The 24010-nt window shown below is 36.8% G+C and overlaps 1 pseudogene; it reads right to left on the reverse strand.

Annotated features, from left to right (window-relative positions):
- Nucleotides 1-254: 254 nt before the first annotated feature.
- Nucleotides 255-1023, reverse strand: LOC143675758 (DCN1-like protein 1 pseudogene; annotated as a pseudogene).
- Between the last annotated feature and the right edge of the window lie 22987 nt (nt 1024-24010).

Consider the following 24010-nt stretch of genomic DNA (forward strand, 5'->3'; position numbering starts at 1 on the left):
TGTACTCCACAATGTTGGAACTATAAATATTTACAGTGGCCCAGACTCAAAGACAAGCCCAAACCACCATTACAAGAATGAAATACGACATGGTCCAAGATGTAGCCTTAAAGTCTTGTCTCAACCCTCAGCCTGAATTGTGAGGATTGATGTTCAGTTCAATCTAGCCAGCAGAAATTGACTGTGCAATTTTCCATTGTATTTATTTTCCATCGTATTTATTGTACAGACTATGTACATTCTAGAAGGTTCCTTTAGTGCCACACCATTGTACATTTTGTCTCAGCAATTTGAGGACATGCAAATTCCACAAAGTCATCAATAAGATCAGGCCATACTCCTTCTTCATCATAATTAGACATGTCATTTGCAATCATTGTACTGAAGTCTAAAAGAAGATTGCAAGTATCTTTTGGTATTGATCATTTATGATGTTTCAACAAAAATTTTATTCCATAAGTTAAATCTTCCATTAAGCACTAAATTCCAGTAGGCAATGGCCATTCTAGCTCTAATCCTTTTTTTCCTGGATTCTTTGCAAAATAAACTGGGAAAAACCCTTACAACATCATAGTTCTTTCAATTCTTGTTCCATCTTGGGTATCTGGGCCTTCATTTTTCCATGCTGTAACATCCTAAATCTGTCATGCCGTCCATGAACTCCTGTTTGGAGAATTCACCCTGTGTTGCTGCTCTGAATCTCCTCGCAAGGGTCGACACCTAATGCTGGCTGGATTGAGCAGCAGATCACCACAGAACTGCTGCATACCATCTATCCCAATTTTTATTTTCATATGGAAGATCTTTGTATCTACTATATAGTTGTTCTAACTTCTTTCTGTTCAATAATCCTTTTGCACTCTCTCGCATGTAAAATTCAGGAGTTTTTAAAAAATTGTCTGTTGCAACATGCAACTTCCAATCATTTTGAGACAGACAACTCACTGCTGTTTTTTCACTGGATTGTGTGAAGAGCATAAACTTACGAACTTTATACTTCTGCAATGATCTCAACTTGTTCATGGTGGTGTCCTCAGCCGCTCCCTCCTCCTCCAGCTCTGCAATGAATCCTAATAAAGATTTTAAATCAAAATTACAAATAGTTGTAAAATATTGACCTAAAGTCACTTACAAAAGCATAAAATTATGAGAATCCTTCAAATCTACTCATTAATTAATGTACGCATGTGTTTGTGTATTTATATGTGTGTGTATAGAATTCCTATAACAGAAATGACAAATAGATATTCTACAAGCTTGGAAGCAGGCTAAAAATATCCTTTCCCTCAGTTTCACGGAAAAGGCTTGGAACTCAGAGTAGGGTAATCTGAGTTCTGCCTCCAGCTAAACCAATGATATCAGAAAATGAGGATTCAAGGAATTTTTATCATTTCCTGTGGATGGAGCAGAGAGAGTGCATCAATGCCTTCCTGACCTAAAGGAGGAAAAGAAATGTAACAAAATAAGGTATCAGTGGTTAAGAGAATAAAAATGGAGTTGAGAGGTATTCCAGAGGCTAGTCTTACACAAGCTTCAGCTAGATATTACCATGGTTTGCCAAACCCCAACAAAAAAACATTCCTCTTAATCCTGAAGGACACCTAGGGAACTGTTTAAAAAGTTGAAAAAGTGATCAGATCCGAGTAGAGATATGGATGAAACTGATCTGGATAGGACAGAATACAGGGTAAAGGATGATATCGCCCTATTTTAAAACTTCAATTCTGTGGAGACTAAAGGGAGAGATGTTTATTTGGTGCAAAATCTGTATTTTGAGTGAGAAAGCCTTCTTGACGAGAAAGGAGACACAATAAAGTTTCAGTGGCTGAGAGATTTCAAACAGAGCCAAGAGTTTATCCTGGAGGTTATTCTTATCATTGTACAGATATCCCTTTTAAGTCTATGGTGTACTGGAGTGGATGAAGGGAAGTACCTGAAATTTTTGAGCTGTGTTCAAGTAGACGATTATATAAAGATTTAACGTTTACAGTGTGACTGTGTGATTGTGAAAACCTTGTGTCTGATGTTTCTTTTATCCAGGATATGGACACATGCATAAAATATATATATATATGGATAATAAATAAATAAATAATAGGAGGGACAAAGGGTAAAATAAATTGAGTAGATGGAAATACTAGTGGTCAATGAGAGGGAAGGTTAAGGGGTATCGTATGTATGAGTTTTTTTTTTTCCTTTTATTTCTTTTTCTGGAGTGATACAAATGTTCTAAAAAATGATCATGGTGATGAATACACAACTATGTGATGATATTGTGAGCCATTGATTGTACACCATGCATGGAATATATGTGTGTGAAGATTTCTCAATAAAAAATATTTTTTTAAAAAAAGAACACCCAGGGCTCTATCAGGGATTCCACAAAAATTTCAAAGAACTGAAATTACTTTCCAGAAACCTACAGCCTCCAGATGGTGTTCTAAGTAAGATGAGTCCTGAAACCCAGAAGGGCCAGCCTCTCTAAGGACATCAACGCGTTCCATCCCCATTCCATATTATCAACACCTCTTTCCAACATGAAAATGTTAGAATGGAAATAGTCCAAATAGCCCTAAAGATTGGGAGAAAGATCAAAGGAGATGGAGGAGTTATAACAGAGAAGAGAAGATTTAACAAATGAGAATGACTGCTGAATCATACAGGTATTTCCTTTAGTCTCCAGTGCGGTGGAGCAGGTAGAAGGAAAAACCTAAAATTGTGGAACTCTAAAGCATACCAACCTCTGAAATTTGTTCCATAACTGCTTGTTACAATGTACTTTGAAATTTATTGTTTTTCTGTTTGTTTAGTTTTGTTTGTTTGTTTGGAAGAAAAAAGACATTTTTATAATTTTGTGCATTCACGTCTATGTTTAATAAATCTTTAGAATATATCAATACATTTAGTTAGAACTATAAGAAACCGTGGAAAGAGACAAGAAATACCCATTCTGGATCTTTTCCAAATAGCTATATTAAGGAAACTCTTGACTGAATATTACCTTCAGAAATACCCCAACCCTCTATTTACCTAGAACAATTTGTATTGCTTCTAACTTTCCATAAAATCAGTTTATAGTATAGCTTATCTTGAAGAACATATTCTAACACTCTTTAAAGCATTACTTCAAAAACTAGAAAAAGCCCCAAATATCTCTGCAAATGGGTAACAAACATCATTGCACCTGAGCTTAAGAATTAAACATTTTTTATTGGTTTAATTATTAATTTCTGAAGTACATCTTGAAATTAACGTTGATTTCTGAGCCTGCAACTACTTTTTCCACCAGAATGGTCATGGTGATTAAAAATATTTTAGTATCTAATGTGAAGATAATTTCTAATACAGGGGAAGTGGTTACAAATCTATTTTTTCCAAACTCAAAAGCAAGTGAGTTTACTTTCAAACACTGAGCAATTATTTGAGCTAGTTAAGGAGACCTTAGGGCAGGCTACTCAGGTAGGGATGCAGCTTACCTGGGAACCACTGTCTTATTCTTGACTCTTTAGATCTTTGTCTTATAGGTTGAGACCTCAGGCAGCCTTATCTCAAGGATTTTACCTACCCTCCTTTACAGCCCTTCTTAGGGCTCACTCTGTGCTAATATGAAGCTACCAACTTGTGGACATAAAGGACCTGCAGCAAAAATTTGGAAGTGAAAGGATAGGGTATCTAGACCAAGAAAGATGGCTTTGGAAGAAATTTCTGACTGATGACCAGGTGATAAGTAAGAGCTTTACACCAAAAAGTAAGGCAAAAAAATATTGAAATCTAAGCCTGCACAGCAATGATCTTTCTTAGAAATGTCAGAATTCTGTTGCACACAGAAAAAGAACAAATAAAATCAAGGACTGGGATAAAAACAGTTGAGAAGTTGCTTTTCTCTAGGTAGTAAAATGGTTGTTTTTGTTTGAGCACCTGTCCACATATCCCTAAATTCATTTCTATCTTTATAAAAATAAGTTGATTTTAACAAAATAATCTATAAAAGAATTTAAGGTTGATCATATCAATTCATTACTAAATTTGGTCTTCCCATTATCTCCCTATATAAAAATGGCAAGTTTCTCAGTAGTAGGTGCAATAGCTTTTATTGAGAACTTGGGCAAAATAATATGTGATAGCAACTTTAAATAACCAAAAGACAAGTGAAGCAAAAGTATTGAGTGTGATGTTTAGCCTAGTTTATAGTAATATTTTTCCACAAATAATTTGATTGTTAAAGTAAAACTAATGTAAGCACTTTGTGGATCATCATAAAAGATTTCAATCCTTAGAAATGATGAGAGACTTAAAGATCTCAATGGAGTTAAATTTATTGGGTGTTTTTTTTTGTATATATGTTAGATTTCACAATAAAAAATGTTTAAAAAGAGTGCAAGAGAGATGCTGGAGAAACTTTAGTCACTTTCACTTTCTACATTCTTATTCATGCTCCAATGCCTTATAAAACCCTGGCCTTTCTCACCACTCATTCACTTTTCTTCTAAGACCGTAAACATGGCTTTAACTCAGACTTCATTTGTCTCTGTTGTAATTTTCCCTACAGCCCACCTCCTTTATACAAATACTGATAATCAGCAACCAGGATTTCCTATAAGAAAACATAAGAAGTAGGAATATTATTTTCAGGTGTCTTTCTTTCCACTACACAATTGTTCTCCTAGGTGGTTCCAACTTCCACTTGGACTCAGTTAGACTAAGAGACAGGCTAGTCAGGTCTAAGTGAGAAGCATTGAAACATCATAGCAGTGGAGAAAACTGTCTTGGAATGTGGTATGATGAGGAGAGTTGTCCCTTTCATGCCTCATTCTGGGAGGGAAACTTGTGGATTCAAGAGGTACATTAAGGAAGGATGAGGTATTTGTGAGGCAAAGAGATGAAACGCCTCCAGCAAGGGGCAAACTTTTGGTAACATTAAGGGGTAAATATTCTCCTTTATATTATAATTATAAGAAGTAGACTTCTGATAAAGGTTTTGATTTGCTTGGTGGGAGTTTGCAAGCTGGGTTGTTGCCGAAAGTAATCTTTTTCCACCTTATTGTCATACATCCTAATTCTTCAAACTAAAACTTCCCAAACTAGATGTTGGCTTACAGGGGTGCCGAGAGGTTACCTCACAGTCTGCAGAAGGAGAAGAGATATGTGTTTCTGATAAAGTGCACAAAGGAGTCTTCTCCATGCGGTCTTTCCAGTTTGTCCAGCGTGCACTACAAAAGTAGTGCTTAATTTCGTGTACATACTGTGTCACTGTAGTACACTGCTCTACACTGATAAAGCACAGGACTACCAAGAACACACCCATTGTCAAACAATGTTAGATTTATTGACTTGCTGCCAGAAGTGAGAACACATGCCATGGTGAACCCTGGGGTGTCTTGGTAAAGAAGAACCTAAGTTCTAAGCAAGAAGGGAGAACATTCTGAGCAATGGAGGCAAGATACGCAATGCCTAGAGACAGGAGTCATGATGATACAGTTAAGGCCCTGCATGAGGTTTGTTTTGACAGGACTATAAAGCTCGTGTGAGGATAAAAGGAATAATAAAAAGCAAGGGCCAGGTCATGGGTACGTATGACTGACCAGAATTTGGAACTTTTCTCTCTGGACCATGGAAGTCACTGAAGGATTGTAAGCATGGAGGTGATATTGCTATATTTGCATTTTGGAAGGATCTCTTTAAAATCAGAAGGAAGGATGGATTTGAGAGCTTGAGTCTTTTACAATTGTTAATGCTAGAAGGGATTAGACCTTGAAATAGAGCTGCACCTTTAGGAATGAGCTTGGGAGTTACATAGGAGATGAAATTGTATGACTTATTAGGTGGGGGGTGAAATATAAGGAAGAATTTAGAGCAGGTATCACAAATAGATTTTGACACAAGGTGATAACTCTGATGAATTTAAAGTGACTACCTGAATTGCTCAGTTCAGAGTAATGTGGGACTATATGCATGTGGACAAGGAAAGTGATGGATTAAGTGCATTTGTCATGCCATGAAAGGGGAGATGGGGCACACTTGCCATTTGGAAATGGCATTATTGGTTGCTTAGGTAGCAACCTAATATAAGGGTCCTTCCAGAGCCCCTGTTTCCCTTGAGATAGCACTCCTCCATGGTGTAGTCCATGTTCTTTAGGAAAAGTTTACAACATAGAGTAGCTATAATGGATATCAGGATAGCTTATCCCATCCTTTGCAGAAGGAATGATGCATGAGCCTAACCTAAGCCAATTAGCACTTGACACTTCCTCAAGCATGGAAGTTGGTTTGGGATTGGCCATGTGATTCAATCACATACCAGTAGTGTTTATCTTTGGGCTTCTGAGAAAAGTTTCCTTGCTCTTAAGAGTATGCCAGAATTAAGCCAACTTAAATGAACCAATAAAAATCCTTAGTGTTTACACCACTATTCCAGTGGTGTAATAATAAACAATAAACAGGTTTTATTTCAGTCACCTGTAGTGAAAAAAATTAGTGTTATTTTTGCTTTCCTTGATCTAGCATGACTCCCAAACTTCTACATTAAATGATTATGTAGATGTTTACTTCATTCATCAACCCAAACAATAGAGGAGGAAAATGTTTCAATTTTAGGTTAGCTGAATTTGTGAAACATCCAGAGAGAGGTAATTAATAGGTATGTGTGTATATGTGTATAAACACACATGTCTAGACTTTGAGAATGAAATCTAGGTTGAAGTTATAGATTTGTAAATCATTTGCATGGAATAAAATGCTTTAAGTGATGGTACAATGTGAGCTATAATACCAACCCAGTGAGATGAAACCAGTACTGTTTCCATTAGAGACATAAAAGAGAGAAGTCAGAGTAGGAAAGAATAAAAAATGTCAACATATATGAATATAACGGGGGAATTATTGTTTCTTAAAACATTTTTGTAGTTATATAGCTGTGTGCCATGGATCATCATTTAAAATATATTTCTCTAAATACAAATAAAGGGTGCACGGGTGGTTCAGAAGTAGAATGCTCACCTTCCATGCGGGGCACCCAGGTTTGATTCCTGGACCATGCACCCAACAAAATATATAATGAAATAAAAAGTTTTAAAAGTGCTTATGTAGAGGACATAAAGTGAGAACATTAGTAAACTGATTAAAAAAAAAATTTTAGCTCTCATGTAAGGAGAAGTCATGGAAGAGAAACTTGAACAGGAAGAGAAAGAGGGTAAAATGGGTCAGTCATGGAGAAACACAAAAACCCTACACAGAATATATTCACCCTTTTTCAAATGTCGTAATTCCCTTTCTAATGAAAATCTATGATAGGTAGGCAAAGATTGTGTCTAGTGCCTATTCTATGTCTTACCCATTCCACTCCTGGGAAATCATGTCCTTGCTTCATGGGCAGTGATCCTTTCTAGCTTTTACTCATCCAGTCTCTTATCTCCTGATCCCCCATCTTTTCTGAAAACTCCCACTTATTTTTCTATTGTCATGTATAGAGTTTGATCAACCTAAAAAAAAATCCTTTCAGCTTCTTTTCATGCTGGCTAAAGAAATTTCTACATCGGGTATTATAACCTTCTTGAATTACTTAACTCCTTAGAATGAGAATCAAAAAAAAAAACAAGAAAAACTCAAATTTATTCTTTGTGGTTGTTTAAAGCTGTATGTCACCCCAGAAAGTCATGTTCTTAAATTCAACCCATTCCTCTGGGTGAGAATCCACTTTAACTAGGACCTTTAGATGAGGCTACTTCAGTTAAGGTGTGACCCACCTCACGCGGGGTGGGTCTGACTCCTCTTACGGAGTCCTTTATAAGAGACTGAAGTTCAGAGAGAGAGAGAGAGAGAGAAAGCGAGAAAGCCATGGAAACCAGAAAATGAAAGCAACAAACCTTGGAAGAGTAGGGAGAAAGAGCAGATGCCATCATGTTCCCTGCCATGTGATGGAGGGATCAAAGATGGCAAGCAGCCAGGCTTTGGGAAGGAAGCACTGCCTTGTCAAGGCCTTGGTTAGGACATTTTTCTCCTAATAAATTCCCGTTGTTAAGTCAACCCATTTCACGGCATCTGCTTTTAGCAGCCTAGGAACCTAAAACATTCTTCAACATCAAGTTAGTTTAGCTAGAGAGAATAGCTTTCAATGAAATGATCAATGGAATACGCACATGTAGACTTATAGTGGGCAAGCTTAATTTGAAATTTTTATTGGGCTGAAATGAAAAACCTTATTTTCTCTAAGAAAGATGTAGTGTGATATTATAGGAGATCCCCAGAGATTCAGTTGGATCAAAATTCCATTTTGCTTTTAAGTAGATCTGAAGTGCGGGTCACTGTTTTCTGCAGCATCTCATGTCATCATAAAAAAATCAATGATTTTTTTGACTATATTTTTGCAGATTTGTATGAGCATCTAAAAGAAAACATTTGCATCCTCATCAAGGTACAGACCGTGCAATGTTGCAGAGTGAACACTTTAATACTATAGTTGTTTATTCATTGATTGCTGCTTTGTTATGTAATAAATTTATAATTTAAAAATATATCTGGGATATTATGTGATTTTTATCATGTAATGTTAATTTAGTCTGCAAGTGCATTCCTCTAAGAATCTGTGAATAAGAGAAGTTAATCTCAAGGGAAAAGCAGAATATTTTGCTTCTCAAACTGCATGTGACTCAAAAAGCAAAAACAGAAAACTAACAAATGCCTATTTTTTACTTGATATGCAAACATTTTTTAAAGAATAGCTTACAAACAAAGCTACTCGTTTCAGCATTGTTTTTATAGCAAATACCTTGGTACAACAAACATTTTATAGCAAAGCTCACATATAGAAAAACAAGTAAAGTATCCATTTGAAATCTAACCTGTATTGTTAATTAAAAATGTTAAGCTTCAGAAGATTGTCAGACCATATTTTCCAAAAATGGTGCAATATATTTATCATCCAATTTCTTGCCCTTTTTTCAGAACCCTGCTACACATCTTTCAAGAATATATATTCCCTTCCCTTGAAACTAAGGGGCCTTTTGGACTGCCTCAACCAATAAATTATGATGGAAGTGCACAGGTGGTTCCATGGTAGAATGCTCGCCTTTCATGCGGGAGACCCAGGTTCGATTCCCAGAACCATGCATTCATTCACACACATCCACACACAAAAGTGTGATGGAAGTGACATTTTATGATTTTCAAGGCAGGGTTCAAAAAGGCAATCTACCTTCTGCCAGTCAACTAGTTGATTATTCTGACTACATTTATTGTGGAAGAGGAAGAACTTTTCACTTGAAGAGACTCTAATTCTGGATGAGATTTGCTTTACTTCCTGCAATACTCCTTTCAAAATTGTCATTTTTGTGTTTATACAACATGACTTATTCCTTTCATGATATTCCACACAGCATTGTTTCTGACCAAGAAACTCTTTTCAAAGCAAGGGCCTCAATAGGTTTATGCTTATGGAATTCACCAGTCTTACCTTGGTTCCCATTACCTTGGTGAGGCTGACCTGTTAGAACAGTGGATGACTTTGAAGACTCAGTATGGAGCCTAGTTGGCTACTCCTTGCAGGATTGAGTTGTATATTCCCCAAGAGTCACTATATATTCTAGATGAATGATTGATGTACGTTTTTTTCCCTGCATCTGGGACTTATGGGTCTGAGAATCAGTGGGTGGAAATGGGAACGGTTAATCTCTCTATTATACCCAGAGATCTCCTAGTTACTCCTTATATTAGGAACTCTGGACTTTGCTGATATAGAGAACTTAGATTATAAGGTAGAATCCTTCCACCAGGAGATGCAACAATGTACTATTTAATTGGAAGGTGTGACAGACAGTCTGAGGCCAATTCAGTATCCTTATACCAGTGAATCAACAGGCAGTGAAGGGATTTTCTATATTGGCTGAATTGACTGGTTCTGGCTATTGAGGGGAAATTGGGTTGCTCCTACACAATGGGGATTAGGAAGATTATGTCTGAATTCTGTCAATCCCCTAGGACACTACTCAAAATGCCCATTTCTCATCAGTAAAGTCAATGGAAACTAGAGTAACCATAGAGAGCCAAGAATTACGATTTGACCACTTTCAGAAATGAGGTTGCAATCATGAATATTTTTTCTGTATTTTAGTATTTCAGGAATGAGGTTTCAATCATGAATATTTTTCCGTATTTTAATATTTACTATGAATATATACGTATATGTAAATATATATGTATGTGCATGTGTGTGTACACGTATGTATATATATCTTCCTTTGGGGAGAGGATCTGTGTATTTTTGATAATGTAAGTTATAGTTGCATCATGTTAAATGAACTCACGATTTTGCTATTGTATTAATTTGGAATTTAAATATAACTAAAAGAGGGACATATGGATGAAAAGTTGACAAAATGTGGACTGAATTCACTTTGTATTGTGTCAATTTAGCTTAGTTGGAAGTTTCCCAGTATTCCCTACCATGCATAGTACTAGGTTAGAACTATTCACAAAGATTATTTTTTTGCAAGATTTATAAGACTGACAAGAATCAGCTGCCATGTTTACACTCAGGCCAGTGTGAGCCAGGCACTCTTGTGGCTCATACAGGTTATGACATTAAGGGAGATCTGCACAAGGCACAGCTTGGCCTGCAGCTCCTTTTCTGCCACAGGATCTCCTCTGTCAGCTACTCTGAATACAGGTTATATTGGTTAGCCAACTTTATGGCAACGTTGTCCAGATATTCTGCAGGCTATCCACATTATCAAAGTCAGAGGCCAGGAGGCACCAAGCCCAACACCATGTCCCAGTCCATCATCATGAGTTCCAGTTTGTTTCTATATTCTACCGATTCATGTGCATCTTTCCTTCTTGCTACTGGCCCCGCTGACTTCAAGCACAAAACCATACCCAAGGACAACAGGCTTAACGAAGATGTTTAACCAGCTCTCAAGATTGTATAAGGTCTAATCCTTACAATAAATCTTCATATCACTCGTAGTTCTGTTTCTGTAAGCAAACCCTAATTGATACAAAAAGAGCCTGAATTGTATGCAAAATTTTGTTTTGTTTTGTTTTTAATTTTAGGAACCATAGAAATATAATCTGAAAAATAATAAAAAAATCTGTAGGAAAGAGAGAATAAGAAAGACAAGACAAGATAGGAACCTCTCTGAAAGTATTTTGGTTCAGAGTTTGCATTTTGGAATGATGCAAATACTTTATGTGAATAAATTAAAACAAACAAAACAACAACAACAACAACACTATCTGTTCTAGTTTGCTAGCTGCCAGAATGCAACACACCGGAGATGGATTGGCTTTTAATAAAAGGGGATTTATTTTGTTAGTTCTTCAGAGGAAAGGCAGCTAACTTTCCACTGAGGTTCTTTCATACAGGAAGGCACAGGATGGTCTCTGCTGGCCTTCTCTCCAGGCCTCTGGGTTCGGACAACTTTCCCCGGGGTGATTTCTTTCTGCATCTCCAAAGGCCTGGGCTGAGCTGTGAGTGCTGAGATGAGGAATGCCTAGCTGCTTGGGCTGTGCTACGTTGCGCTCTCATTTAAGCACCAGCCAATTAAGTCAAACATCATTCATTGCAGCAGGCATGCCTCCTAGCTGACTACACATGTAATTAGCAACAGATGAGGTTCACATACCATTGGCTCGTGTCCACAGCAACAGAACCAGGTGCCTTCACCTGGCCAAGTTGACAACTGAATCTAAAATTGAAAATTGAAAACCAAAATATCAAACAGTATATAAAGTTGGTAGAATAATGAGATAAAGAGGTGTTATTTCAAATTACTTTAAATACCAGAATTTTGATTAAAAAAAGTAGACATACATAGCCTAGGATCTTCAGAGTACCACACATAAATTTTAAATTGCTTTCAGTGGGCTTATTTTCAATGACAATGTTGATAATTGCATTTTAAAACTTTTATATGCATACATATTATATGATAAAGCAGCAAATAATTTGAAATAAAAATCTAAAATTTTTAGGAAGACAAAAGAGGTACATATTTTAAAAATCAAGAATATTTTTATACACTCAGTAAAACTCTAATATCAGCTCCAAATATTAGTGTGAAATGATTCATTGTTTTTTTCTCTAAAATTATATTTTTGTTCTGTTTTCTGAAAAGTTCTAGAAGCAATGAGCAAGTCTACTGCTGAGAATGTCATCTCTAAATCTAATTTTCCCTGACTCCTTGGACAAATGACTATTCTGGGTCTGGGCTGGAAATGTACAAGATGAATGTGAAACATCCTGTTGTACCTGAAAGCAACAAATGCATCAAATTCTCTTCTCTATATTAACATTCTATATCTTTTTCTGCTGTTTGGCTAGTTCTTTTCCTAAATCGATGCAAATGTACTAAGAAATGATGATCATACATCTATGTGATGATACTAAGAATTACTGAGTGCATGTGTAGAATGGAATGATTTCTAAATGTTGTGTTAATTTCTTTTCTTTTTTTTGATTAATAAAAAAAATTAAAAATAAATAAATAAATAAATAAATAATAGGGGGAACAAATGTTAAAATAAATTCAGTTTGAAATAGTGGTAAATGAAAGCAAGGGGTAAGGGGTATGGTACGTACAATCTTTTTTTTCTCTATTATCATTTTATTTCTTTTTCTGTTGTCCTTTTATTTCTTTTTCTAAATCGATGCAAATGTACTAAGAAATGATGAATATGCAACTATGTGATATATTAAGAATTACTGATTGTATATGTAGAATGGAATGATATCTAAATGTTTTATTTGTTAATTTTTTTAATTAATAAAAAAGTTTAAAAAAACAGTACGAACTGGAAATAAAAAATGTTACATATTTTTCTAAATAGTGTTAGTTGTCAGATTATATTATGGATTTTTCTCTTAGATGCTTATTAGTTGAAACTAAGTTACTTAGAGGTTGACACTAGATGTTGTATGAGATTTCCTTTAAAATACTCCAGGAAAACAAAATGTATTTGAGGAATGAATGAAATAGTAATAGCAGAAATTTGATTATTTTTGAAATTTTATTATGGAACCATAACTAAACGCTGAATTTTTCATGGAGAAATACTCATTTTTAAGAGTATTCTAATTTAAGGTTCTAAAAAACTGTAAACTGCATGATTCCATGTGTTTTTTTTTTCCCTTCTCTATCATATCGTAAAGAATGGGATAGAAAAGTTAATCTACAATGGAAGCAAACTTTTATAATAAACAAGGTATTGCACTTAAGGTGAGACTCTAACTCAGTAATAATATTTCTAATATTTGCCCAATATGAACTTTAAAAGGCAGTGCGAGGGTAGTTCAGTGGCAGAATTCTTGCCTGCCATGTGCAAGATCCAGGTTCAATTTCCAGCCCACACACTTCCCAAACAAGCAAGCAAATAAACAAACAAATGAAAAAGCAAACCAAGCAAAAATTCAACAAACTGTGCTGCAATAAGGAGATACTCACATGGAAAATGGATGAAATGTGGCTCCCACCATACAGCATACAAAGATAAAAAAGAAAAATTAAAAACAAGAAATAGGAAACAAAATGCTCTTCTGGTTTCTGGTTTAAAATGTTGTCTTAATTCTTTTTAAACAAAACTACAAAAATGAAAGAATTTTGCTTTATCTTGCTTTTTAAATTTTTTATAGCTAAAAGCAATCTATTTTTTCAGGAATATAAGATATTATTTCCCTGTTTTGATAATTTCCTCTAGCAATTAATTTGGGAGTCTGTTTGTCTTCTTAAGTCGATGAGTGCCTGTTATCTCATAAGCTCAGAATCGTAGGATTCTATAATGATAATATAATGCTAAGGCCAAGTGAATTGGAGAAATTCTTTTCTAGGAGTTCCGGGTTACCCAGCATAGTTGCAATAGATGATGGGCAGCCAAGGGCAAGCTTTTTAAGGCAGCCATGGGCAGGATTTGTCATTTGCAAACCCACTTTTCTCAAAAGAAGCTGCATTCTAATAATTTTCTTTCAGTGCGGTATTTGCCATTTGGGACTTGCTCTCTTGGTTCTGCAGTCCCCTAACTGAAAACATTGTGCTTAATGGATGTGCAATGAACAAATGAATGGGCCAGTCTGGAAGAAATTAGAGATCAGAATTCATAGGCCAGTTTTGAGAGGTGAAGAAACTAAGAGTAAAAAGAAAAAAAACTGCTGAACAACTGAAGAGCAGCTTACGAGAGTCCCATCAGGGGATGTTTTCTAAGGCAGTAACACAAATATATCCACAGGAGTAGGGCAGTTCTCACTCTGCAAATGTTTGGAAAATATGTCCTTAGGGCTTCTGCCTCCTGCTCTGATCCATAGGGTATATTTATGGATGGCAAACAGTAGCACACTGTGCCTGATTGCTCAAGGCATTCTTTTTTTCTCCAAAGTTTGCATCGGGGAATATTTTTCAAAATGTTTCTAAAGGTCCTATGGAATCTCGTTGAAATTAAGAAAATAATGAAATGCCTGATGAGTTGAGGAGCTTCCTTTCAAACTGAGAGCTGAAAGCATAATCAGCCTTTTATGTATGTATCATTCTCAAGACTGCCTTCATTTTCTACAGAGATACCGTCTCCCAAAGGAAGCAGGCATCTGAAATTTACAGACTTCGGTACAGTCAGTCCTGAAGTTATGATATCATTATGTTTTGCTAAGTACTAGATCACAGCATTTTGCATATGTCTAAGAATGTAACTTCATTCCTGCCACAGGTAATTTCCAATAATTAAAAAAGAAGTAACTGAGGTAAAAGAGAGAAATCTTCAAGAAATGATTAGCCTGCTGTTGGACTCTTAACCACAAGTCTGATTGTTTTCCCAATAAAGAGCAGCACAATTAAATATGGAAATGTTCTGGAATGCTCTGGAAGGGATGCTTTTCAATTCAAATGAAATCAGTAATGATGATGTTGATGATTAAAATAATGATGAGTATCTGAGGAATAATAATGGATGAAATGTCAAGAATAGAAAAAATAAATAATGATGATCAAAATGAGTATACTTCCTTTGGGAAAAATAGTTATTTACTTGTAGACAAGTGAGCTGGTGGTATTCACTGCTTTTAATTACGATGAAGCAGTTCATGTATAAGTTGTAATTGTTAACTAAAAGTTTTACTTAATATTTTTAACACTAATACAAATAGTGTCAACATAATCCATTCTGAGGAGAGTCTGAGCAGGAAGACATAAAATCATATAACTTTACAGCTGAATGGAAGCATTCAGATCATTTCCTCCAATATCCTACTTTTTCACTTTTTCACAAGGCCCCTTCAGAGAGCTGAAGTTATTTGCCCAAAGCAATTAGTGTCAGCATTGGGACTAGAACCCAAGCCACTTATCCCCAGATGGGGAAGGCCGAAAAACAGGAAGATTGGCAGGCAATGCTGCCTTCTTTTAGAGCACAGAAGTTCCAGTCCTACAACTTGAGTGGAAAAGTAGCCAGTCCTCTCCTTTTCCATTTATCTTTCTTTCTTTTGTATACATTTGCTCTTCATGCCGTTTCCAAGCAGAAAGCAGAGGGTGAAAAAGTTAAGATGGGATACTCAGATCCATGGTGAGCACAGGCTTACTTCAGGGTAAGGGTGGGCCTACTCTCTCAGAGATTCCAATAAACTTTAATTCCCCTACAAACAATTGGAAGGTTTCTGGGAGCTGGACATCTCTTCATATCAAGGTAAGATGGGAATGTAATGTAAATACCGGCTTACTGTGTATGAGTGTTCCAAAGAGCTTTGTATGTATGATCTTATTTAAACTCTCTACAACTCTATGGGTTTGTTATTCCAGATGATGAAAGCAAAGCATGTAAAAGTTTAAGTGATTTACACAAATCACCAACTAATGAGTCATGGAGCCAGAATCTGAAACCAAATCATATAGCCCTAGAGTCAGTGTTCTTAATCATTTTTCTATTCTACATGTGAAAATTGTGCAAATTCTATCATTGGGTATTGTATTAATGTGGGATTTTCTAAGCTTTCACTTTTAGTTAATAATTTCAACCTTCTGTAGCATGTATTTTAACTCAATCATAAGAAGAAAAAAATCACAGAGAATTTTTAACTCTTTCATCTTTTGGAAGAGGGTGATTCCTATTGAAATGAAATTCATCTAATTACTCAACAAAAGGGGTTACTTTGCCTATGAGGCATCAAGCAAGGGATGCAGTGGGAAGCAAGAGAGATGCACAGAAGACAAATATTATATAATGAACAAAAGGAAAAAAGTATAAGCTTATGTCACCTATCTATATTTAGGGAATTTTGCATGGATTCTCTTAAACAAGTAGAAGAAATGGTAACTTGATGATTAAGGAAAGAAAACAAGGTACATTCCAGAAGCTGAATTGTGAAGAATGATCTCTCAGATATATTGATTGCAGAAACAGCAAAACCCAAAGACCCCTCTGTTCTCCAACACTGATTACAGTAGAGGGTAACCAAGGTTTGTTTGTTTTTTTTAAAGCATTAACTTCTCTAAGAGATTTCATTGGAGCCATGAGTGAGGAGACAAAGAGCATCTCTCTTTCTTTAGCTCTCAAAAGAATATCTTACCCATTTTTATTTCTTATTCTTCCCTGGACTGATAATGAAAAGGTCAAGGGAATTTTTCTTTAAACCTCTGCCATACACCTACTAAAAGAAGTTTCTACAGCATTTGTTAAAGCATGGCAACAAGATTAACAGACAGTGTGACCTTCCAGAACAGAGAGCATGAAATATAATTGTAAGTTTTTTTCCCGAGATAAGTCAGAATATTAGAGGAGAAAATGAACTCTCTTATTAACACCAAAATGAGAACTAGTAGTAAACTTGGCACGTATTTTTATTTATGTTATAACTCTACTGTATTAGTTAGGGTACTCTAGAGAAACAGAATCAACAGGAAACACTCGCAAATATAAAATTCATGAAAGTGTCTCATGTAACCTTGGGAATGCAGAGTCCAAAATCCGCAGGGCAGACTGTGAAGCTGATGATTCCAGTAGAGGGTCTGGATGAACTCCACAGGAGAGGCTCGCCGGCCGAAGCAGGAAGAGAGCCTGTCTCTTCTGACTCCTCCTTAAAGGGCTTCTGGTGATTAGTTTAAGCATCACTCTGCAGAAGACACTCCCCTTTTGCTGATTACAAATGGAATCAGCTGTGGATGCAGCTGACATGATCATGACTTAATTCTATGAAATGTCCTCATCACAACTAACAGGCCAGCACTTGCCCAACCAGACAAACAGGTACCACCACTTGGCCAAGATGACACATGAACCTGGCCATGACATCTACCAAGTATACTTCTCCTTGATTAAAACTAGAAATAAACATTCTCATATCCATGTCATCTCCATATAAATTTGATTGAGAATTTCTGAGCTATTTTCTTACAAAAAGTGTGTGCATGTCCACGTCAGCCACTAGTCTTGGAAAAATCTGCTGGGTTAATTTTCTTTGTTCTATTCTAGGAGACAACATGTGTAATTAGCCCTTTACTAAAGCTTTCAGAGGATGGTGACTCATATTCAAATGCATCTTTGTTTCCAGTGTCCAGCCCTGAGAAAAGTTTGGTTATCACCTCCAATCTCTGTCCATCACTTTGAATCTCAGCTTCTGAATAATCAAGGAACTTCAAGTTCGCTATCCCTTACAGCCCTTCAAGATCGATCCATTGCAAATTTAATCTTTAAAAATAAAACACCTGTATGAGTATAGAAGAAAATTTGTTTGCTATGATTTGAGTTATACTGATTAGGTCCTTAATACAAAAGCAAAAAATTCTAACTCATCTATGTCATGTTTTATACAGTGTTTTTGCATTTAACTCAGTACCTATTCATAACATGTGCCTCATAAATTATTTGTTGAATGAATGAATGAATCCCTTTCTGTCCACATAGTTCAAAGGTACCCTATCAATAAGTGATTGCAACTAGTTGAAATCAAAGTCCTTATTGCATGGAGCAGATTAGCAACTATCTCAAACAACTATTGAGAAAAAAGCATTTGCCAGATCGATAGCTGGATACCAGGTACCAGGGGATGTACTGATTTGCTCAGGACATGATATCACATCCAGAACAGCAGCTAGAATTGGAATCAACGGCTGGTTGAATTTATGATAATTCATTGTCATCCTCCAAAACCCATCTGTTCTCTGCACAGGCCAAATAGGAGAGTTGAATGCGGTTGTGGTGGAACCACCCACCCTGCATCCTTCAAGTCCTTAAGAGTCGCATTAATATCTGCACTCTCTCAAGACATTTGGTATTGCTCCTGATTTGCTATTTTGCAAGGCAGGGACAGTTCTAGTGGCTTCCACTTAGCCTTTCCTACCATAATAGCCCTCAATCCATGAGTCAGAGAGCCAATGTGGGGATTCTGCCAGTTGCTCAGTAAGTCTATTCCAATTATGCATTCTGAAACTGGGAGGGAACTACAGAATGGGTCCGGGGGCTCACTGGACCCATTGTGAAATGGGCCTGAGCTAAAACTCCTTCACTCACCTGACCTCCATAAGCCCCTACTCTCACTGGTAGACCAGAGTGATGTTTTGAGTCCTCTGGAATTAATGTCACTTCTGAACCAGTGTCTAATTATCCCTGAAATATGTGCTTATTTGATCATTTCCTTTTCCTCAATTCACAGTTACCTTAGTAAAAAGCTGTAGGTCTCTTTGGATAAGGCTCTAGGGCTTGGAGGAGGATTTACAGTATAAATTTGTTGCAGTGTAACAGGGTCCTCCCCCAAAGGGATCTGGCCTCCCCCTCATTCAAGGAGCTCTGGGTCTGTAAACTGTCTCAAGTCTGGAAATTGATTAAGGGTGCTTGACTTTGTTTTTGTAATTCAAGTTAGACTTCCATTCACTTGACCTAGAATTCTTTTCCTTATACAGCTCAAACAAGAATTTAGTTGACTGTCCATCTATTATATTTCTAGGTACCCCATGATTTACTATCCAATGCCACAAGTCTCTGTGAGTCAGATTATTTTGACTCCTGCTTTGAGTCTGCTGTCCATTATGATAGCCAAATCCACCTTGTCTTTGGTGATTAAGTGCTGCCACCTGGCTTCTGCCAAGTCGGGATCTGATCATCCCCCATTATGTTTAAAGATTCCAGCTCAATGGCAGCATTTCCTACAGTAATATCTGACCTACAGAGAAGGGCGACTACAGAGCTCTTCAGGGATGATGGAACTAGTCACACAAATTTATTTCTTACAGTTCTAGTGAGAGGCTCATCCTCTGGACATTCCTGGGGTGTATGAGCAGGTTTTGCATAATAAATCCGCTCTAGCATTCCAATCTCTAAACCATTGGATCCTCTCCTCTATATTACACCAGGGAAGTTCTGGCATTTCAATGTCAGGTAATATTGGCCACCTTTTGTTCTATATTTCAGCCAACCATCCAAATTGTTAATGCCTTTCCTAATCCCTCGAGCTATAACATTGAATACAGAATCTCTGGTTAGTGGGCCCATATCAATAAATAAAGCCTGATCCAGCTTTATATTCCTGCCACCATTATCCCACACCCTTAAAATCTATCACCACACATATTCCTGATTTCTGTCTATATAAATTGGAAAACTCACACAGTTCTTTTGGAGTATGACATACTTCCTCATGGGTGACACTTTGTACCTCACCTTTTGGGGCCTGTTGGAACTTTAGTCTAGTTATAGGTCTGGAAGAAATGAGGGGTGGTAGGGTGGGTCATGAAAAGAATTAGAAGTATCTTCCAAGCCAATTGCTTCAGGGCATTCATTTGCAGTTTCATCTGGTGAAACAGGATTAATCACTCTAGGGCTTATCCCTTCAGGTGGAGGTTGGGTGGCCAACTCTTCAGGGCAGGCTGGAGGAGGAGCAGCTGTGTTCTCAGGGCAGACTATTAAAGGGTTATCTAGGAAGGATTCAGCATGGTCTAGGGTTTCAACCTCTCCACAACCATCATTAGCATCCATATGTCACCATCCTTTTTTTCAGGGTTCCACTCCTTTCCGGTCAATGTCCTCACTTTAACAGCAGACACATGCTAGGTTAAGTTTTCAATTTATGTTGTAAAGTTGCTACCCTAACAATGAGAATCTGAGTCTGATTTTCAGAGATATCAAGTTTGCACCTAAAAGAAATAAGATTATCCTTCAGAGTATTCAGAAAAATGTTTACATCTGTTATATGGTACATAAGCTTCTCATCTGAACCCTTCAGCTCATCCCTTTCCCTCATCAGTATATACAGGATATCTAACAACAACCAGCCAACACCTCTATACCTCCTAATTCCACAAAACTCTGAAAAGGTGTCAAAAACATTATCCCCCAGAGTCTGGCTTTGTATAAGCCAAGTAATAGCAGAATCCAAGGTGATATTTTAACTATCTCTTTTGCCAGCTTATCCCATGGATTAGCAGTGTCATTCTGATTATGGGAAACATGGTCTTTAAGGCCTTTTAGTCCAGTCAGATAGAAAACCAATCATTAAAACCCTTTTTTAAGATTCTATTTCTTAAGAACCACTCCCAGTACCAAGCTCTATTAGCTAGGGTTCTCAAAGAGAAACAGAATCAGCAGGAGATATCTATAAATATAAGATTTATGAAAATGTCTCACATAACCATGGGGATGTAGAGCCCAAGGTCTGTAGGGCAGGCCACAAGCAGACAGTTCTGATGAAGGTCCCTAATGAACTTTCAGGAAAGGCTGGCTGGCTGAAGCAGGAAGAGAGATTGTCTCTTCTGAGTCCTCCTTAAAAGCTTTCTGGTGATTAGATTGTCACTCATTGCAGAAGACACTCCCCTTAGCTGGTTTGCAATCCACTGTGGATGCTGCTAATGTGCTCATGATTTAAGTCCATGAAATGTTCTCATAACAACAGACAGGCCAGCGCTTGCCTGACCAGACAAACAGGTACCACCACCTTGCCAAGTTAACAAATGAACCTGATCCGCAACAGTTCAGAACACAGACTCAAGGTACAATCCCAGTTCGAATGCTTGCTAAATATGCTTCCTTGAAAAAGCACTTAGCCTTTTCAAAACTCATTTTTTCTCCTCTGTAAAATGGGATAGTAATAATATTTACTTCATACTTTTGTTTTGAAAATTAGATAAGATAATGCATGCTTATTCATTAATGACAGATGGCATGGCACACAATGAATCCTCAAAAATGATTGATAATGATGACAATAATGGTGACTACTTTCTTAAAGAGCTAAGTTGTTTTCTATGCCTATGATCTTATTTTTCCTCAAACTGCCACAAAATAAGCATTAACTTTATATGCCAATAGGGTTGGAGAGTAAGATTCTGTGAAACAAAGAAGGAAAACAGCATTTAATAAAAAACACTATAAAACCTGGGAGCTCAGAGTAGACAAAGGAAGATTTCTTCTCTTGGTGCATCCAAGGTTGTGTTCTACCCTTAAGATCTAGAGAAAGGGTGAAATAACAAACTTATACTGTTATTATTAGCAGAAATGTTTAGTACACTGAGAATAAGTGACCTTCTCAGGAACATATAGTCATTTAGTTTCATTGGGAGACTAAAGCCTTGTGCTAAATCCCCAGGCCCAAGTCTGCATCTTTTCTAGGAGCATCTTTCTACTACTTGACAATGTCATGTAAAAAGCTCTAATGAGGGTTGGCCATGGTGGCTCAGCAGAAGAGACCCAGCTTCAGTTCCCAGTGCCTGCCCATGCAAAAGAAAAAAAAAAAGCTCTAATGAAATTTCAAAATTTCGAATTGTACTGCATACTTTTGGGTTAACATCGGTCATCACATGATAATGGTGACAAAAATCATAGATAATGGCAGTTAGTGGCTCTTTCAGGAACCAGAGTGTGAGCCAGACCCAAGGTTCTATGGATTGAGCACCAGGCTTACCCCTGAAATTGTCACCAGACAAAGGCAGTAGAGTCTTACCTGTGCACTCAAATGACCAATTCCTGAGACACAAAGAGAGAAACAGTTTACTACTAGGCATGAAGTGGGAGATTGTATGGCTTATCAGCCTAAAAATCTATCTCCCTGAACTTCAGTAAATCTGATAGTTTTATAGCATCAGAAGATGGGCACGTTTTAGGATAATGAGAACGATGGCCCCAGATGATGTAATTAGAAGTGATATTCAGCATGCACAGATTGATTACCCACTTAGTCACAGAACATATGTAAAAAAAATGGCAGCCTTAATATGATGAATGTGATTTTTAGTATTTTAATGAGGCATAGGTAGGTGACTTATAGGTTAAAGTCTAAGCTGCTGCTCATGTCAGGCTGGCCCATTTTGGTTAGATCTAGCTTCAGTTATCAAGATAACTCTGGACTTGATTTGAGACCCTTCATTAATAAACATTAGTGGCTGTCTTTAGTGATCATAAACTCTCAAGTAAAAAAAAAAACTGGATAAATGGATACAAGCTTTTTTTTTTACAATCACAAGGGCACAAGATAAAGGCTATACAATCATTATCAGAGATCAAGACAGCTGGATTACAATTCCAAGATTTACTTCCCTCAATCTACCTTAATGAACTAGAAAATAAAAAGGAACATCTACACAATCACTTAGGCTTCAAAATCACCCCTTAACTTCCAATTTCTCAGTTACAAAACCCAATAGACTTAAGTGGAGGGGGGAAAAAGTTTTTACTAACTTTTTACAGTTAGTAAAAGTTCTAACTGTAAGCGAAATTTCTAAGTTCATTTCCACCAAATTCATAACATTTTACTTCTCCCTATTCTTTGTAACTATGGCCTTCTATATTATATGTTATTAGAAAGATCAGATTGTGTGGCGCAGACATTGTCATATTTACATTTGATTATGATGTAACTAAAGGCTGAATGTATCTCTTGGCAGGGCTTTTTGCTTTCAAACTGCTAAAGTTCTTGGGTCTTGTTCAGTCACCCTGGTTTGAATTAATGTTCATTTCATCTTTCCTGGTTAACTTCTTCAATCCTAAAAAGATTCTCCTGTTGCTTCATCAAGAGCTCTTTCTTATTTGATTCTCAGTCAGGTTGGGCACCTTGTTATCTGTTCCCCTCCCCTCATTCAGGAAATGCTTTTCCTTCATGGCACTGGTCTTGGTTATTAATTTATATTTGTTACTGTGCTTATTTCACTAATATTAAATTACCTCACTAAATTGTAGTTTCAATCAGAGCAGAGACAGAGTTTCTTTTGCAATTCAATATTTGCCCAGCACATTTCAGTTTGAGGCCTGGATTAACCCAAAAATCAAAAATATTTGCTGAATGATCACTTTTTTTGGATTAGATGGAGAAGTCGGTCGTGGATTCATCATAAATACTTTGCCCATGTTCATTTTGGTGGAAAATGTTCATCTGGAGATAGTATTGATAGTTATATTTTAATCCTCATGAAAATTCTGTGGGTAATCTTTTCAGACCTTTTTGCAGAATCGCCTTTTTATTTTGGATGGAGGGAGCCATGCAGTTTGTATTTATAGTGGTACTCAGCAAATGGGTAAACCAATAAACTCATGCCAAGTTGATGATAGTGTCTTAATTTCAGTTAAGATTGAAAGTTTCTCAAGACATGGCTTAAAATGTATATGGTAACCGACATTGCCTCATGAGATTTGTAGATCTAGATAGTCTGGTCCTTCCTAAGGTGGTGAACAGCTTGGCCTTTTCCTTCCATGGCAAACAGCTTGATGACAAGTTTAGGCATGGATATCTGAGGGAGAGAGCAGTGCTGACACAGTATTAAATTGCCTGTGCACTTCCTAAGAAAATAAGCTCCTAAATGTTTAGTGATTGCTAGCTTATTTTAGTTGTTTGATTATGGTTTTAACCCAGATGTCTACTGACTTGATAGCCCTTCACTCAAGTCATCAGGAGCATAACAAGTACTCACAGTTCTGAGCATTACCAAAAGTCATGCCAAGTGTACTTTCAAATCTGTCAGCTTCAGTATAATATGACACATTATTCTCTTCCCACCCTTCTCTGATTCCCTCTTGGATCTTTTCTACTCCTATTGGTGAACTGTCACCATTGCTATTACCTACA

The sequence above is a fragment of the Tamandua tetradactyla genome, chromosome 3, assembly GCF_023851605.1.
Source record: "Tamandua tetradactyla isolate mTamTet1 chromosome 3, mTamTet1.pri, whole genome shotgun sequence".
In the NCBI taxonomy this organism is placed as follows: domain Eukaryota; kingdom Metazoa; phylum Chordata; class Mammalia; order Pilosa; family Myrmecophagidae; genus Tamandua; species Tamandua tetradactyla.